Source organism: Tursiops truncatus, chromosome 1 (genome assembly GCF_011762595.2).
Source record: "Tursiops truncatus isolate mTurTru1 chromosome 1, mTurTru1.mat.Y, whole genome shotgun sequence".
In the NCBI taxonomy this organism is placed as follows: domain Eukaryota; kingdom Metazoa; phylum Chordata; class Mammalia; order Artiodactyla; family Delphinidae; genus Tursiops; species Tursiops truncatus.
Window position 1 is genome coordinate 112,777,417 of NC_047034.1, and position 19,988 is coordinate 112,797,404.

General features: G+C 39.3%; 1 protein-coding gene across 8 annotated transcripts in view; it reads right to left on the bottom strand.

Annotated features, from left to right (window-relative positions):
- Nucleotides 1–17,692, bottom strand: part of ADGRL2 (adhesion G protein-coupled receptor L2) — a 271,627-nt gene extending 253,935 nt beyond the window's left edge. For 2 of the 8 annotated variants that reach the window (XM_033864360.2, XM_033864361.2), the window contains exon 1: nt 17,466–17,676. The gene's annotated coding sequence lies outside the window, so the exon portion shown is untranslated. Of the gene's footprint in view, nt 1–17,465 lie in introns of all 8 variants that reach the window. The other 6 variants (XM_033864355.2, XM_019919571.3, XM_019919572.3 and 3 more) reach the window with 6 other exon arrangements.
- Between the last annotated feature and the right edge of the window lie 2,296 nt (nt 17,693–19,988).

Sequence of the window (19,988 nt, forward strand, 5' to 3'; positions counted from 1 at the left end):
TTTATTTCTATTGGGACACAGAGCCCAAAAGCACATAAAATAGATGACATCTGGCTTACCACATAAAAATGTCTGTGCAATCCAACATGGAATCTCATGCAACTATCCAGGTTCTCTCTTTCAAATTCCCATAGTAACTCAACCTTGAGTGGTAAAAGCTTATTAATGACCTTACTTGACTAGACATACATGTTTTTTGGAATCCAATTGCCATAAAGGAACCATATGGTTGAGATCTTTTTAGACTTCAGAAAGAGCATTAATAAAATGAAAACAGAAATAACATTCCAAGGCACAGGATTCAATCAGCCAAAGACTTCATTCTTGGGCTTCCCTGGTGGTGCAGTGATTGAGAGTCCGCCTGCCGATGCAGGGCACGCGGGTTCGTGCCCCGGTCCGGGAAGATCCCACATGCCGCGGAGCGGCTGGGCCCGTGAGCCATGGCCGCTGAGCCTGCGCGTCCGGAGCCTGTGCTCCGCAACGGGAGAGGCCACAACAGTGAGAGGCCCGCGCACCGCCAAAAAAAAAAAAAGACTTCATTCTTTACTTAGCTGACACTTTGGTGTCTTTCAGAGTCCCACTCAGACATATCCTCTTTTGGGAAATGTTTCTAAAAGACCCTGTGCTTTCCTCTATCACTGTACTTATTACAAACCACAGAAAATTCATGTTCATTTATCTATCTGCTCCCTTAACCTTTAAATCTTTAGAGGTTGTTGCTATTTTTAGTTGAATAAATAAATATTTAAATATTTTTTCATTTTAATTCGAATGTGATAAGTATTGAGAGAGAGAACTCACATAAACAAAACTTTGAGGATCTTCAATAATATCTGAAAGTAGAACAGGGTCCTGAGACCAAGTAGTTTAAGAACACCTGCTCTAGAGTATAACACCACTCAGCTTTGTATCCAGAGTGCCTGGTATTAATAGATGGGTTGGTGATGAGTAACTGAATATTGCATATAGTGCCAAAAGCATCTTACACTATAATAGAAAATATCTTGATATGTAATATGTGAGGAATCAATTAAAATGCAATTTAATTTTTTCCTTATCATTATTTCTTGCTTCATAATGCCTATCTCCAAATGTGAGATAAGGAAAGGAACTGGTCATAATTAATCACATAATTAAATCACTCAAGAAGCTTCTATTTGGAAAATACTATTTGCCAGGTACTGGCTTAGGTATTGGTGGTGAGGAGGGAGACAGAGAAATAGGTTATTTCTCTTAAAGTCCATTCTCTGACAGCTAAATCAAAGAATTTACTTGGTTGATTATTGAGTTATGGATTTTACAAAAATTTGTTCTGGATAAGATAATTTTAACATCTTCCGAAGGTTTTTTACAAATATTGGTTGACTATTCTTTTTTTTTTTTTTTTTTTTGTGGTACGCGGGCCTCTCACTATTGTGGCCTCTCCCGTTGAGGAGCACAGGCTCCGGACGCGCAGGCTCAGCGGCCATGGCTCACAGGCCTAGCCGCTCCGTGGCATGTGGGATCTTCCCGGACCAGGGCACGAACCCGTGTCCCCTGCATCGGTAGCCGGACTCTCAACCACTGCGCCACCAGGGGAGCCCAGAATAGAAAATATTGATGGCATCTCACTATTGATAGCATCTTAGATTCAATAAAATATAATAGCCCAGAAAAACTAAATAAAACTTGATTCTAGGGGGCGGGCTTCCCTGTTGGCGTAGTGGTTAAGAATCTACCTGCCAATGCGGGGAATACGGGTTCGAGCCCTGGTCCGGGAAGATCCCACATGCCGCGGAGCAACTAAGCCCGTGCGCCACAACTACTGAGCCCACGTGCCGCAACTACTGAAGCTCTCGCCCCTAGAGCCAGTGCTCTGCAACAAGAGAAGTCACCACGGTGAGAAGTCCGCGTTCGCTGCAACTAGAGAAAAGCCCGTGCGCAGCAACAACGACCAAAAAATGCAGCCAAAAATAAAATAAATAAATTAAAACAAAACAAAACAACTTGATTATATAGTTATATGGTGACATCATATTCAGGATAGTGGTCTCTAAGGCCTTGAATCGCCCCTATTTCCCTCTTCCATCTCCTTGGAAAGTAGTGGACTCATCTAATGAGCAAATAAGCTGGTTTGCTTCAAGGCAAGGTAAGCAAATTTGAATGACACTATTTGATCCCTGTTAACTTTAGAGTTTGGTATAAAGTCTGCACAAGGGGAAAAAATCCAGCCCACAGCCCAAAGGGAAAAAATCCAGATGTTTAGTTAATTTATAAATAAGATTTGGTCACAAGACAGAGATTTCTGAGTGTATCCTAATTTTTATATTTCAAAATATTAAACGTTTCCTCAGTTTACCCTTGAGTATATATACTTTTAAATGGAAATAGCAGCATGCGTGATTTTTTGTTTTGTTTTGCATTACCTCTCTTTTCTGAAGTGCCAAGGAAAGTAAATGTGTGCAAAAATATTTATGCCCACATCACTATCTGTACAGTGGTTAAACAATCAAAAGCACTTCTGCAGAGGCACATATGAAAATTAAGAGCATTCCCACTTCCTCAGTCAAGACAGCCATGCTGTTCTGGCTGCGCATACGCATAATGGAAACAAAATTGCTTTAAATAATCAAAATACACAAAGGCACATTTTTCTGAGTGATTGGAAATAACCCTGACAAATGCTCACATTTGGTAAATTATGAGCTAGCCAAGTTACGTTTGCATAAACATAATAAAAACATTTTTTAAAAATTTAGTAAGCATATAAAGCAAGGTATTCTCTTGAAAATGAATTTCTTTGACAGATAAATCAACAACCATGCAGGACAAGTTTCTGAAGGTGCCTCCCTGAGTATTTGAGAGAGAGGGGTGGGAGAGAGAGAGAGAGAGAGAGAGAGAGAGAGAGAGAGAGCGCCTGTGCGCGTCTGTATATCCAGATACATATTTCGACGAATAAAAATTGTGTAAATTATAAAAGAGGCAGAGATATTCTTCCAACTAAAAATAAATGTAGAAAAATCTTAGACACATCAAATAGCTACTTGTATTTTTAAAAGAAGAACACAAACTATGTGCAATTGAATGCTATGTTAATACAGTACACAAATAATTAATATTCCCCAGACATAACTCTTTGGTAACACAGAGATTACCTATTAGGTAAACACATAACTATATTTTCTTCCAACTATCTAGATACTGCACCTCAGCGGCACACTTAAACAGGCATCAGTATGTCGTTGGAGAGGATCTGTGGGTGGCTCATTTAAAAAAAATATTTGAATAGGGCGAAAACTAATTTTCTATTCACAGGTAGTATGGCACTATTTTCTATCAGATTGCTTTGGGTAGGCCCGGAGCACTGAGCACTACAACATGCGGCTACATCAAAACAAAAGCCAAAGGAAGATGTACATTCGTTTAGGATTTCCTAGATTGGCCTATTCCTTAAGCTAAGCATAATACGGTAGGGAGGCTGACTTTACTGAATTTGCTGCATGGATAACAAAGCTCTTCTGAGAATTCTGTAGCCTTTAGAAATTGGCCGTCGCTGAAGAACACACCCTTACATGAAAGAAATATTATCAAGGCCTTTTCAAATGTGCTTGCCACATAAGATAGAACATTTTCACACACATCCACGAAGGTAAACTGTGATCAAAAAGATGAAATAGGCCAAGGACAGTGGGTGGAGTGAAGGTGACTTTCTTAGGGGGAAATTCTTTTAATTCCTAAGTATGAATTGTAGGAAGAGCCTAATTGTCCTTTACAACCTTAGTCATCTTTGAACAGCATCAACTTTTCTCCATTAACTGCCACCCACCTTCACTTGACAACGCGAAGTAAGAGCTTGAGAGAAACCAGAATTACAACAGGTCTCTAGTTGGGTAATGGTGTAGAAAACCAGGTTAAACTGGTGCTACTTGCCTCACTCTTGAAGTAGGCCTTCTTCCTTATCTTCTCTTCTTCTAATTTAAGGGTAAACTCCTAGAAAGCTTAATGCTTTGCTTTGTTCCAATATTCAAATACACTGGAGATATTTGGTAAGAACTTATCACCTAGTAATATGATTTCTCTTCCCATCATTTTAATGAAACCTCTCTCCTGAAGGTCATCAATGACTAATTAATTGTGACACCCAACATTCTCATAGTTCATCTTTCTTGTCTGTGTCTCTTGCTTGTCTCCTGACCAGCCCTTCTTCCAGAAACTCTCCACCCTTCCTCTCTGTGGACATCCCCAGTTTTCTTTTTAACTGTGTGACTACAACTTTTGTCTCCTTCCTCTTCACACTTTTCATATGTGTGATTTAAAAGTTTGTTCCTCAGCCCTCTTCTCTCCTTGTTCTCTCTCTTCCTTGACAATCTCATCTACTCTTTCCTGCAGATGGCCCTCACAGCTCTCTCGGGCCCTGTCATCTCAGAGTGCCAGGTACAGGTTTCCACCTGCAGTCTTCTTTTCCACAACAATAGGCTCTGGCACCACGAAAAACTCATTACGTTCAAAGTGACTTCAGTGTCTTTTCTCTCACATTTCCGACTTCTAATGCTTCCTATTTGCTTAATGTCATCACCAGGGTTTGAAGTCTCAAATTCAAATACGACAACTTTCCTGTTTCCACAATAATTTGCAAAACCCTGTCAATATTTCCTCTTAGATATCGCTGCCATTTATATCCTCTTTTCCATGCCCTCTCTTCTATACACTATCCCAATAGTTTCCTCAGTGCTCTTCAGACTTTTCTGCATCCAAACCACTTTATATATTGCTGCCAGAAAAATCTTTTTAAGACACAGTTTTCTCATGTTTATGTGCATTTCCATACCTAAATTCATTTGCTTCAGGCATTTGCTTTGGCAGTATTTTTCTTTTCCTACAGAAGAAATCTCTCTCTTCTTGGTGCCTCTATGTCATCAAGTATTCCAGTCAAACAGGTTTGTGTTCCCATTTAAAAGTGAGCTCCATAAGAAAAGTGTCTTGCAAGTTTATCCTCAAATCCCCTACATACACTGCAGTGACTGACATGAAGTAGACTCTCAAGAAATCTTTGATTTAAGTTGGCTTGAGTATTATTCCTTTGTTTAAAAACTTTCCACAGGGCTTCCCTGGTGGCGCAGTGGTTGGGAGTCCGCCTGCCGATGCAGGAGACATGAGTTCGTGCCCCGGTTCGGGAAGATCCCACATGCTGCAGAGCGGCTGGGACCGTGAGCCATGGCCGCTGAGCCTGCGCGTCCGGAGCCTGTGCTCCGCAACGGGAGAGGCCACAGCGGTGAGAGGCCTGCGTACCGCAAAAAAAAAAAACAAAAAAACTTTCCACATTCCCTATTTTTACATGCTACAAACTCTTTTACCTGGTAAACAGGATCTTTAGATTTGGGATCTGGTAAACATTGGGAGGAGGATAAGCGAGACCCAAACAAAAAGGAAACTGAGAGGGCTTCCCTGGTGGCGCAGTGGTTAAGAATCCGCCTGCCAATGCAGGGGACACGGGTTCAAACCCTGGTCCGGGAAGATCCCACATGCCGTGGAGCAACAAAGCCCAGGCGCCACAACTACTGAAGCCCGTGCTCCACAGCTACTGAAGCCCGTGTGCCTAAAGGCCATGCTCCACAACAAGAGAAGTCACCGCACTGAGAAGCCCACGCACTGCAACAAAGAGTAGCCCCCGCTGACAGCAACTAGAGAAAGCCCACGACAGCAACGAAGACCTAATACAGCCAAAAATAAATAAGATGAAATAAATAAAATTAAAATATAATAAAAATAAAAAACATTTTAAAAAAAGGAAACTGAGAGAAGCAACTGGAAGCAAGTGGTAGAGTGGAAGCATTCTGAGACAATCTTTGTATTGTCCTTTTGCCTACTGAATGTCACCTGGTCCTTGGGATCCCCGACATACTACAACCACTGATCTCTCTAGGAATCTCAGAATGCACAGTGCCCCTGTTATACCACACCCGGGCCTGCTGCTTCCAGGCATTGCCCTGTCCACTGGCAGCCACTCAGTGACTGATGTGGTCCTGTCTTCTGGTAGGAAAACTGAAATAGCCAGCTAAGCCCAAGAATACACCCGTCCTAAAATGCTAATGGTAATTCCAGACATATTAAGCAGAGACTTAGACCTTTGGGACCTTCTCTTTCTTTGCCAAGTGATACATGGGAACTATGCTTATTTATTTATTAAAATTTTATTTATTTTATTTTTGGCTGTGTTGGGTCTTCTTTGCTGCACATGGGCTTTCTCTAATTGCGTCAAGCAAGGGCTAATCTTCGTTGCATTGTGCAGGCTTCTCGTTGTGGTGGCTTCTCTTGTTGAAGAGCATAGGCTCTAGACGCATGGGCTTCAGTAGTTGTGGCTCGCAGGCTCTAGAGCACAGGCTCAGCAGTTGTGGTGCAGGGGCTTATTTGCTCCGTGGCATGTGGGATCTTCCCGGACCAGGGCTCGAACCCATGTCCCCTGCATTGGCAGGCGGATTTTTAACCACTGTGCCACCAGGGAAGCCCGGGAACTGTATTTAACACTGGTTTTCAGGCAATGCTGCCCAGGTTTTGGTGCCTAATACAGGGAGTATGAGCTAACAGGAATCTGGGTTATGTAGGGGGAAAGTGCTGTGATAAAGGGAAACCTAGGCAGCTCCATACAGCTTTTTCCACTGTTGAATAAATACATTTACAAGGCCATAGGTGAGCAGAAGGAAGGAGAAGCCCAGAGGGATAGTTTTCCCCAAAGACTAAGCTCTTTTGTGCATTGTCTCCTTTACTTCAATGTGCAGATGTCTTCCCCACAGTTCCTTTCTCAGTGGAGAATGGAAGAGCGCTAAACTGTAAACAACTACTTTAGGTGTACTGATATTGAAGAATGTAAAGTTATAGATTGTTTCTCAGTTACAAATCTAGTCCCATTACTCACTTTACCTTGACACAAGTTAATGTCAAAGTGAAGTTTTTACAGTGACAATTTTCCATTTCTCCATTGTCCCACATTTCTTTACCTAATATTGTAAATTATTTTTGCTCCACCGTTTTTTTTTTTTAGTAAGAAAATAAAGTCATTTTTATCTCCATGTCATATCCACCCTTTCCTATACCCTCCCAGGGAATGATTTCACCAAAATCCTCACTAGAATTGAGGGCATCCAACATATACTCTCATAACTTTCCTCACATCTCCCTCGGATTTTCTCTGCCACCAGCCCCTTTTCCTCTCCTTTCTTGGAGTAATATTTTTTAAATCTCTAAAGCTAACACAGCTACCTGTACTCTCCCCAACTAATGCCCCATTAAGGACACATTTCCGCTTAAACCCCCAACTGCTCAGCTTCACTAGTTTTTTTCTTTCCTACAAACATGGTTAAATCTCCACTTTTGCTTCACTTCTTCCCCTTCAATTTATGAATAGAGATTCCATACATTTCCTATTTCCAATTATTCACACTTTCATTTTTCTCACGCCCTTGAAATATGTATCCAGCACCCACAAATCTGTGGAAACAGTTCCTGTTGACCATATCCTTGCTGAATCAGTAGCTGCTGTCAGCTGGTCTATAAGTCTCTGTAACAATCAGCACAGCTGACCAATCAGCGGTGGTGTGTTGTGCTTCCACACTGGGTTACAAACTTTCTTCATGTCTGTGGCTAGAGCTTCCGCAGGATTCCTGAACACTTTCTCTCTCCAGATGAAACCCTCTTCTTTCCTCTCTACACATTTATTCTCCTTCCTTCCTATCCTGGAACTGTTTCATGAAATTATTTGCATCATCCATGAAAATAGGTCATTTCATATATCACCACATCCTCACACTAGAAGCTTCCTATAGACAAAATCTTCTAAGACTTTTTGCTCTCCTGCCAAAGTTACTAATATATCCACATACCAAATATTTTTAAATATTTTGGTCTCAGGCAAGTGGAATTTTCTTAATACACACATATTTTGTGAATTTATTTTTGGTTTCTTTTTGTTTGTGCTTTCTGATCATGGGTATCTGCCCATGACAGAACCAAGAGGAAAAGTTGTTTAAGCTCAGGGTACTTGGAACTCATAGTCCCTGAAAACCACTGTTTTCACAGTACTGTGTTTTACATCATGAAGATACCCTTGAGTTCTTTCATTATCCTGGATTTTCTCCTTCCTTCTTGCATATTTTTAATATATATGGTGAGAGAGTTAAGACCACTCTGAAAGTGAAGTGGGAGCCTAGGTGGTGTGTATGAGTGTTTTTACTGTCACTTTCCCCTTTGTACATAGACATATCCCATACCTGTAGGAAGTTTTGGCAGTGGAACACTTGAACAGACATCTAAGGAAGGAAAGTTCATGCTCTCTAGTCGGTGTTCCTGAACTGATTGAGAACACTTAGGTAGATAACTCCTTACTTTGGGTCAGACCAAATGGCGTCAAATATCTGTCCTATAACATCTACATGATGTGTCCAGTTTTTCTCCTTGAGAAATTATAGATTTAGGCTTTCAGAGAAGGGTATTGACAGCCTTCCTCTTCAATCTATTCTATTCTTTTTTTTTCATGTTTTTTACATCTTTATTGGAGTATAATTGCTTTACAATGGTGTGTCAGTTTCTGCTTTATAACAAAGTGAATCAGTTATACATATGTTCCCATATATCCTCCCTCTTGCGTCTCCCTCCCTCCCACCCTCCCTATCCCACCCCTCTAAGTGGTCACAAAGCACTGAGCTGATCTTCCTGTGCTATGCGGCTGCTTCCCACTAGGTATCTATTTTACATTTGGTAGTGTACATATGTCCATGCCACTCTCTCACTTTGTCACAGCTTACCCTTGCCTCTCCCCATATCCTCAAGTCCATTCTCTAGTAGGTCTGTGTCTTTATTCCTGTCTTACCCCTAGGTTTTCATGACTTTTTTTTTCTTTTCTTAAATTCCATATATATGTGTTAGCATATGGTATTTGTCTTTCTCTTTCTGACTTACTTCACTCTGTATGACAGACTCTAGGTCCATCCACCTCATTACAAATAGCTCAATTTTGTTTCTTTTTACGGCTGAGTAATATTCCATTGTAAATATGTGCCACATCTTCTTTATCCGTTCATCCGATGATGGACACTTAGGTTGTTTCCATCTCCGGGCTATTGTAAATAGAGCTGCAATGAACATTTTGGTACATGACTCTTTTTGAATTATGGTTTTCTCAGGATTTATGCCCAGTAGTGGGATTGCTGGGTCATATGGTAGTTCTATTTGCAAATTTTTAAGGAACCTCCATACTGTTCTCCATAGTGGCTGTACCAATTCACATTCCCACCAGCAGTGCAAGAGTGTTCCCTTTTCTCCACACCCTCTCCAGCATTTATTGTTTCTAGATTTTTTGATGATGGCCATTCTGACAGGTGTGAGATGATATCTCATTGTAGTTTTGATTTGCATTTCTCTAATGATTAATGATGTTGAGCATTCTTTCATGTGTTTGTTGGTAATCTGCATATCTTCTTTGGCGATGTGTCTATTTAGGTCTTCTGCCCATTTTTGGATTGGGCTGTTTTTTTTTTTTTATTGAGCTGCATGAGCTGCTTATAAATTTTGGAGATTAATCCTTTGTCAGTTGCTTCATTTGCAAATATTTTCTCCCATTCTGAGGGTTGTCTTTTGGTCTTGTTTATGGTTTCCTTTACTGTGCAAAAGCTTTGAAGTTTCATTAGGTCCCATTCGTTTATTTTTGTTTTTATTTCCATTTCTCTAGGAGGTGGGTCAAAAAGGATCTTGCTGTGATTTATGTCATGGAGTGTTCTGTCTATGTTTTCCTCTAAGAGTTTGATAGTTTCTGGCCTTACATTTAGGTCTTTAATCCATTTTGAGCTTATTTTTGTGTATGGTGTTAGGGAGTATTCTAATCTTATAGTTTTATATGTACCATCCAGTTTTCCCAGCACCACTTATTGAAGAGGCTGTCCTTTCTCCACTGTACATTCCTGCCTCCCTTAGCAAAGATAAGGTGACCATATGTGCATGGGTTTATCTCTGGGCTTTCTATCCTGTTCCATTCATCTATATTTCTGTTTTTGTGCCACTACCATACTGTCTTGATTATTGTAGCTTTGCAGTATAGTCTGAAGTCAGGGAGCCTGATTCCTCCAGCTCCGTTTTTCGTTCTCAAGATTGCTTTGGCTATTCGGGGTCTTTTGTGTTTCCATACAAATTGTGAACTTTTTTGTTCTAGTTCTGTGAAAAATGCCAGTGGTAGTTTGATAGGGATTGCATTGAATCTGTAGATTGCTTTGGATAGTAGAGTCATTTCCACAATGTTGATTCTTCCAATCCAAGAACATGGTATATCTCTCCATCTATTTGTATCATCTTTAATTTCTTTCATCAGTGTCTTATAATTTTCTGCATACAGGTCTTTTGTCTCCTTAGGTAGGTTTATTCCTAGATATTTTATTCTTTTTGTTGCAATGGTAAATGGGAGTGTTTTCTTGATTTCACTTTCAGATGTTTCATCATTAGTGTATAGGAATGCCAGAGATTTCTGTACATTAATTTTGTATCCTGCTACTTTACCAAATTCATTGTTAGCTCTAGTACTTTTCTGGTAGCATCTTTAGGATTCTCTATGTATAGTATCATGTCATCTGCAAACAGTGACAGCTTTACTTCTTCTTTTCTGATTTGGATTCCTTGTATTTCCTTTTCTTCTCTGATTGCTGTGGCTAAAACTTCCAAAACTATGTTGAATAAGAGTAGTGAGAGTGGACAACTTTGTCTTGTTCCTGATCTTAGTGGAAATGCTTTCAGTTTTTTACCATTGAGGACGATGTTAGCTGTGGGTTTGTCATATATGGCCTTTATTATGTTGAGGAAAGTTCTCTCTGTGCCTACTTTCTGGAGAGTTTTTATCACAAATGGCTGTTGAATTTTGTCAAAAGCTTTCTCTGCATCTATTGAGATGATCATGTGGTTTTTCTCCTTCAATTTGTTAATATGGTGTATGACATTGATTGATCTGTGTATATTGAACAATCCTTGCATTCCTGGAAGGAACCCCCCTTGATCATGGTGTATGATCCTTTTAATGTGCTGTTGGATTCTGTTTGCTAGTATTTTGTTGAGGATTTTTGCATCTATGTTCATCAGTGATATTGGCCTGCAATTTTCTTTCTTTGTGACATCCTTGTCTGCTTTTGGTATCAGGGTGATGGTGGCCTCGTAGAATGAGTTTGGGAGTGTTCCTACCTCTGCTATATTTTAGAACAGTTTGAGAAGGATAGGTGTTAGCTCTTCTCTAAATGTTTGATAGAAATCGCCTGTGAAGCCATCTGGTCCTGGGCTTTTGTTTGTTGGAAGATTTTTAATCACAGTTTCAATTTCAGTGCTTGTGATTGGTCTGTTCATATTATCTTTTTCTTCCTGGTTCAGTCTCAGAAGGTTGTGCATTTCTAAGAATTTGTCCATTTCTTCCAGGTTGTCCATTTTATTGGCATAGATTTGCTTGTAGTAATCTCTCATGATCTTTTGTATTTCTGCAGTGTCAGTTGTTACTTCTCTTTTTTCATTTCTAATTCTATTGACTTGAGTCTTCTCCCTTTTTTTCTTGATGAGTCTGGCTAATGGTTTATCAATTTTGTTTATCTTTTCAAAGAACCAGCTTTTAGTTTTATTTATCTTTGCTATTGTTTCCTTCATTTCTTTTTCATTTATTGCTGATCTGATCTTTATGATTTCTTTCCTTCTCCTAACTTTGGGTTTTTTTGTTCTTCTTTCTCTAATTGCTTTAGGTGCAAGGTTAGGTTCTTTATTCGAGATGTTTTCTGTTTCTTAAGGTAGGATTGTATTGGTATAAACTTCCCTCTTAGAACTGCTTTTGCTGCATCCCATAGGTTTTGGGTCATCATGTCTCCATTTTCATTTGTTTCTAGGTATTTTTTGATTTCCTCTTTGATTTCTTCAGTGACCACTTCGTTATTAAGTAGTGTATTGTTTAGCCTCCATGTGTTTGTATTTTTTACAGATCTTTTCCTGTACTTGATATCTAGTCTCATAGCATTGTAGTAGGAAAAGTTACTTGATACAATATCAATTTTCTTAAATTTACCAAGGCTTGATTTGTGACCCAAGATATGATCTATCCTGGAGAATATTCCATGTGAACTTGAGAAAAATGTGTATTCTGTTGTTTTTGGATGGAATGTCCTATAAATATCAATTAAGTCCATCTTGTTTAATGTATCATTTAAAGCTTGTGTTTCTCTATTTATTTTCATTTTGGATGATCTGTCCATTGGTGAAAGTGGGGTGTTAAAGCCCCCTACTATGAATGTGTTACTGTCGATTTCCCCTTTTATGGCTGTTAGTATTTGCCTGATATATTGAGGTACTCCTATGTTGGGTGCATAAATATTTACAATTGTTATGTCTTCTTCTTGGATTGATCCCTTAATCATGATGTAGTTCCTTCTTTGTCTCCTGTAACAGTCTTTATTTTAAAGTCTATTTTGTCTGATATGAGAATTGCTACTCCAGCTTTCTTTTGGTTTCCATTTGCATGGAATATCTTTTTCCATCCCCTCACTTTCAATCTGTATGTGTCCCTAGGTCTGAAGTGGGTCTCTTGTAGACAGCATATATATGGGTCTTGTTTTTGTATCCATTCAGCCAGTCTGTGTCTTTTGGTGGGAGCATTTAATCCATTTACATTTAAGGTAATTATCAATATGTATGTTCCTATTCCCATTTTCTTAATTGTTTTGGGTTTGTTATTATAGGTCTTTTCCTTCTCTTGTGTTTCTTGCCTAGCAAAGTTCCTTTAGCATTTGTTGTAAAGCTGGTTTGGTGGTGCTGAACTCTCTCAGCTTTTACTTGTCTGTAAAGGTTTTAATTTCTCCATCAAATCTGAATGAGATCCTTGCTGAGTAGAGTAATCTTGGTTGTAGGTTTCTCTCCTTCATCACTTTAAATATGTCCTGCCAGTCCCTTTTGGCTTGCAGAGTTTCTGCTGAAAGATCAGCTGTTAACCTTATGGGGATTCCCTTGTGTGTTATTTGTTGTTTTTCCCTTGCTGCTTTTAATATGCTTTCTTTGTATTTAATTTTTGACAGCTTGATTAATACGTTTCTTGGCGTGTTTTTCCTTGGATTTATCCTGTATGGGACTCTATGTGCTTCCTGGACTTGATTAACTATTTCCTTTCCCATATTAGGGAAGTTTTCAACTATAATCTCTTCAAATATTTTCTCAGTCCCTTTCTTTTTCTCTTCTTCTTCTGGAACCCCTATAATTTGAATGTTGGTGCGTTTAATGTTGTCCCAGAGGTCTCTGAGACTGTCCTCAGTTCTTTTCATTCTTTTTTCTTTATTCTGCTCTGCAGTAGTTATTTCCACTCTTTTATCTTCCAGGTCACTTATCCGTTCTTCTGACTCAGTTATTCTGCTATTGATCCCATCTAGAGTATTTTTAATTTCATTTATTGTGCTGTTCATCGTTGCTTGTTTCATATTTAGTTCTTCTAGGTCCTTGTTAAATGTTTCTTGCATTTTCTATATTCTATTTCCAAGATTTTGGATCATCTTTACTATCATTATTCTGAATTCTTCTTCAGGTAGACTGCCTATTTCCTCTTCATTTGTTAGGTCTGGTGGGTTTTTATCTTGCTCCTTTATCTGCTGTGTGTTTTCCTGTCTTCTCATTTTGCTTATTTTACTGTGTTTGGGGTCTCCTTTTTGCAGGCTGCAGGTTCGTAGTGCCCGTTGTTTTTGGTGTCTGTCCCAAGTGGCTAAAGTTGGTTCAGTGGGTTGTGTAGGCTTCTTGGTGGAGGGGACTAGTGCCTATGTTCTGGTGGATGAGGCTGGATCTTGTCCTTCTGGTGGGCAGGTCCACGTCTGTTGGTGTGTTTTGGGGTGTCTGTGGACTTATTATGATTTTAGGCAGGCTCTCTGCTAATGCGTGGTGGTGTGTTCCTCTCTTGATAGTTGTTTGGCATAGGGTGTCCAGCACTGTAGCTTGCTGGCCATTGAGTGAAGCTGGGTGCTGGTGTTGAGATGGAGATCTCTGGGAGAGTTTCACTGTTTGATATTATGTGGAGCTGGGAGGTCTCTTGTGGACCAGTGTCCTGAAGTTGGCTCTCCCACCTCAGAGGCACAGCACTGACTCCTGGCTGCAGCACCAAGAGGCTTTCATTCACATGGCTCAGAATAAAAGGGAGAAAAAGTAGAAAGTAAGAAAGAAAGAAAGAAAGAGGATAAAATAAAATAAAGTAAGATAAAATAAAGTTATTAAAATAAAAAATTATTAAGAAAAAAAAATTTAAGAAAAAAACAAGCAAACAAAAAAAAAACGGACATATAGAACCCTAGGACAAATGGTGAAAGCAAAGCTATACAGACAAAATCTCACACAGAATCATACACATACACACTCACAAAAAGAGGAAAAGGGGAAAAAATCATAAATCTTGCTCTCAAAGTCCACCTCCTCAATTTGGGATGATTCGTTGTCTATTCAGTTATTCCACAGATGCAGGGCACATCAAGTTGATTGTGGAGCTTTAATCCGCTGCTTCTGAGGCTGCTGGGAGAGATTTCCCTTTCTCTTCTTTGTTCGCACAGCTCCCTGGGCTCAGTTTTGGATTTGGCCCCGCCTCTGCGTGTAGGTCGCTGGAGGGCGTGTGTTCTTCGCTCAGACAGGACGGGGGTTAAAGGAGCAGCTGCTTCGGGGGCTCTGGCTAACTCAGGCCAAGAGTGGGGCGGGGTGGGGGGGACGTTGCACCAGCCTGAGGCGCGCCGTACGTTCTCCCGGGAAAGTTGTCCCTGGATCCCGGGACCCTGGCAGTAGCGGGCTGCACAGGCTCCCCGGAAGGGAGGTGTGGATAGTGACCTGTGCTCTCACACAGGCTTCTTGGTAGCGGCAGCAGCCTTAGCATCTCATGCCTGTCTCTGGGGTCCGCGGTTTTAGCCGCGGCTCGCGCCCGTCTCTGGAGTTCCTTTAAGCAGCGCTCTGAATCCCCTCTCCTCGCGCACCAGTAAACAAAGAGGGAAGAAAAAATCTCTTGCCTCTTCGGCAGGACCAGACTCTTCCCCGGACTCCGTCTCGGCTAGCCGTGGTGCACTAACCCCCTGCAGGCTGTGTTCGCGCCGCCAACCTCTTCAAACTATTCTTATAAAACTTTGGAGCTTGCTTGATAGACTGTTTCACATATCCTTTACAGTGTCCATTTGGCCCTGGGGGTGGAAGCAGCTCCTTTCATCTTACACAAGAATGGGGTTGAAGAAATGTCTGAGAGGGAATTAGTCTCCCAGAAAGTCCAGGAGAACTGTGTGTGTGGAAGGTCATAGATTCAAGTTTCTGCAAGTGGGCTTCTCCAAGGTGATAATTGCTAATGGCATACATTTCCCAGGGAAACCGAGTTAGGTTCCTTCATTCAACCCCTGAGAGAAAGGAGATGGCAAATGCAGGGTCTGTTGTGTACCTTGCTTACTATTGTATATCCTCTGCTTTGCAGCATCTGACAAATAATAGGTGCTCCATAAATATTTGTACAATAGAATTGAAATGTATTAAAATGTATTAAATGCATTGGCAAGGAAATAGTAGCATTGGTAGTAGTAATAGCAGATTTGGGGGACTTAGGTAAATTCCTTACATTCTTGTACCACTTTCTGGAGAAAGTATCAGATATTTTCTTCTGGTTATGATTAAGGAAGATTGTTTTCCCTAGGGTATTGTGAAAGAAGCTGGGAATTTGGTTGAAGCTGATCTCTGCTAAGAGATTCAGGGGTCAGAATGGAAAATCTCACCTCAGTACATTTTAGGATTATGTGCTTTCTCAAATAAATCAATCCTTTCCCTGAAGCCTCTGGCCACTGATGCTGGACACAAGATACTAGATTTGATACACAAGTAGGCAATTCAACTGTGACCATTGCTTTATTCCTCCTTGGAATTTACATATAAATGTAACTTTTTAAAATATAGTTTCACCAATTATGAAAAAATGGCTATTTTGGATAATTACATGAAACGTCAAATAGAAATATTCTGTAACTGGTAACAACGTTACTGACGTCAAATTGGCGTTATTGCAATGTTTCGTGTACCCTCGACAGTTCTTTAAAAGCCCAAAACATTTTATTTTAATCAGGAAGAAAACAAGGTATGTCACTGATAAAAATAATGCACATATTTTTGTGCTTATTATTTAAAGAAAGGAGAAACATCTGAAATCTGTTTGCTAACTACAGTATAATACAAATTAGCCTGCAGGCACTGTGTGTGCTGTATTCTGTCTGCTTGCCAGCCCCGCTTAGTCCCAACGTATTAATGAGCAAGTACAAGTATTTGAACAATCAGCATTTCCGCATTTGCATGCAAACTCTCATGCTGTGTAATTATACACAGAGCTGGCACTCAAATTAATTAAAGCTGATTTCTCTGTGACTGCAAACTGGTCATATCCTCAGCTTCGCCTTCTTATGAAGTTATCACTCTACATTCAACATGACACTTCTGTCCCTGGCATTCTTAGTAATGCTAATATTCGACAATTGTGAATCCAGAAATATTTTAGATTGCAGCTGACAATGGCTATGTGTTCTTGTGCTTTTCCTCTCCTCCCTATTTTCCCCTTTCTGGTGTAAAGATAAAAAATAGCTCTTGAATGCCTGCTTTGTAATTATCTCAAATAATAATGCAAACAAATTATATATATTGTTTCAGCTCATTTCCTCCCCTCTTTTATGATTCCACCCACTTGATTAGCACTTACAAACAATTCATCAAGCTTTAAAAAAAACTGTTTATTTGATACTAGCAAACAATTAGTTTTGATGGTTTTGGTCTTAATTCTGAAAAGGCTTTAACAAATGCTGTTTTATTTTAATAGATAAGGATCTCATAATTCAGGATCAGGGAGATTAGGAGAGAAGGAAGCAGCAATGACTACTAGATTTGATTAAGACTTTTTCAATCCTCATCAAACAGAGACCATTATTTGCCAAAGAGATCCGTAAATGTTAACTTCTAGAGCAGAAGACTTTCCTTAGCTTTTCCACAGTAAAGCCATCTCCTTTTGGTTTCTCAGTTCCTCCGAAGTTACTCTTTCTGTGACAATTTCTTTGAAGAGACATCCTTAGAGCAATTAAGATAACATCACGATTCTGTTTCATAAATTTAAATCTCCGAATACAGGTGGCTACTAAAACCGTCTTCATGTAGGGCCCTGGAAGATGATCTGCTTTGACACATTGTTCTGAAATCACTTCTTACCACTCAACCGCAGTTCACCATCACCCCATTTCTCTGTATCCCATCAACCAGAAACAACACAGACAGCTATTGCAGGGGCTGGATGTCTCTTTTCAGAGCAGGCACCAAACAATTCTATCCCTCAAGTTCAAGATCCTGAAATACACTGCCAAGAAGATTGCCTCAGCAATCTACATTTGAGAGGGAAGACTGAGTAGGGAATCGCCTTATAATCTATCTCTAGTGATCACAAGAGATATAATTGCCCTTACCTTATCGGTAGTACTTCTGGGTCCACACAGAACATCAGTTAGCAAACTCCCTTCAAATTCCAATTGTCATACAATGAGAAAAGAGTATCTTTCCCGGAGAGGCTCTGGGGAGATCACAGTCACAACACTATTATCGTGATCCGAAGTCTGCCCTTCTGTCTTGTCATGAATTTCCTATGCAGACAGGTGTCATACTGGCATGAATTTTGTTGCCAAGTACACTTTAAGAGTGGGTGTGGCTGTGATCATGTAGCCAGTTCCACCAGTCTCTAAACCCTCACAACTTTCATTGCTTTCAATATTTCACTCAAGTACCCAGTGACTTCATGGGTTACCCACGCACTGGACCCGACTAATAGAGGTGTGGGAACAGTATCGAGTTAAGCAGCACGGTCATCGTAGTACACAATGCTCATTGCTACTGGCAAATACCTGTTTGCTGACTCAGGATTGGACTGCACTGAGCAGGACCAGGCAGTTCTACTGCTTTCTGTTTGCTTCCTTTTTAGAAACTATCCTCTTCTAATTAGCCATTCAGCAAAAATAGATTCTTTGTGATATTCATTCCTTAAAAATATAGCTTCTTTAAGGATAGAGAATTACTATATTTTAACCTTTTTAAAAACAAGCACTCTCAAAACAAAAGACAAAGAAAATTGGAATTCCCCAAATAATTAAAACAAATATCACTGCATATGTTGTACATTTTGCTCTTAAATTTTCTGATAGCAAATCAAATAGTTATGCTCCTTTTACTTTTTCTTAAAAGAAAAGGATATCCAATAAAGATGTTAAAAAAAAAAGAAAAGGGTAATAGGAGAAATGTTCTGTAAACATCTTAGGAAAAGGAAAGCTTTTCCTCTTTACAGAGTAGTAGAATAGCTGGTACTCAATGATTTTTTAATTGATGGTAGTATTAAAAAAAGTTGATTGGCTACATATTTTTTTATAGGAATAGGCATAAATGAAATTCAGGTATGGAAATAGCAAGACAGGATTTTAGAAACCAGCCAAAATTTTATGTTTTATTAATCATTGTAAGTGTAACATGATCAGAACAAAGTCTAGAAAATATGGGTCTCAATATGTATAAATGGTATGTCTTTGACTTACAATTTCTACCCACTTTATCAATGTCCTCTGGAAGTGATAGAATATTAATTTTCTCAGACCCTTTAATTCCTCAATGACATTTAAATCAAGCGAACTGTTTTGCTTTTTTTTTTTTTTTTTTGGATTGATTTATTCTCAAATATCAAAGTTTGGTCCAAAATCCTACCCAAAGCAGGGTCCTATATAATACTGTTTTTCTTCAACTTGCCCACCATCTAGCATAAAATTGATGTGTAGTGATATGCAATAAATTTTTGCTAAGTAAATGTTTAGCTGTACATTTTAACTGTGATGTGGATATTGTAAATGATATAAATCAACTAACCTGCAAACTCTTGAAGCCTTCCTTTCTGAACAGGGCTTATACAGGTTTGCATATAAATGTGAATGGTAATCATTTGTTAAATAAATTGAAATTAAATAACTTTGAAGAGAATATATTACTAAGTCTAAGACAACCCATTCTCATGTTAAATAGAGATCTTCCTTATATTTGACCAATATCTTCCTGAATTGTCCATTCTTTGGTATGATTTTTTTCTGAAGCTTCATGAAGTTTTGAGGATAAATTTAATCCTTATTCCACATGAAAGTTATTCAACTATTTGAAAAATGACTATCCTTTTTCCCCTAAGTCTACTCTTTTTTCAACTTGAACATTCCTTTAATCATTCTAATATGAGATGGCTTTTAAGGCCTCTCCCCATACTGGATAGATTCCAGTTTGTCCACGTCTCTTCGAAATGTGGCATCAGAACTGAATGCATTGCTTGAGATGTGGTCTAATTATGCAAAGTAAATGGGTACGGATGCCTGCCTTATCCTGGACTCTATTTCTAACAATTTAGAATTTTCTGAAGGCAGGAAACATACTCTGAGGAGGGGTTAGTATCATTATCATATTTTTAGTTGCTGAACTTTTATGAAACTAAAATGTCAAATTTTTTCATACCAAATTCTGTCTAATCAAATCTCTTGCAACTTCTTCTTGTTGCAATTGATATTTTGGATTGAAATCATGGACTTTCTATCCATCCATGTTAGAGCTTATCTTTGGTACTGGCCCATTGTTCTAATTATTTGTGGCAGTTTTGAATCTTGATTTGCTATCCAGTGTCTTGGTTGCTATATTTCATTTTGTGCCATTCTTTAAAAGACGTCTGAGTGGCTACTGTGGGTCAGGCACTAAATCAGGCAGTGAGGATACCAAAAGCAAGAAGACATGATCATTTTCCCAAAAAAGCCCATAGCATAGCAAGGAGACTGCCAAAATTATTATTATTATTTCTTCAAATCACTGGCATAAAAAAAGTGCTAGTGTACCTCTCAGAGATCTCTCTTCAGATTGAAAACCAATCAGCCTTAGCTAGTGAGAATGAAGTATAACACCTATCATTTTTATTGAGCACT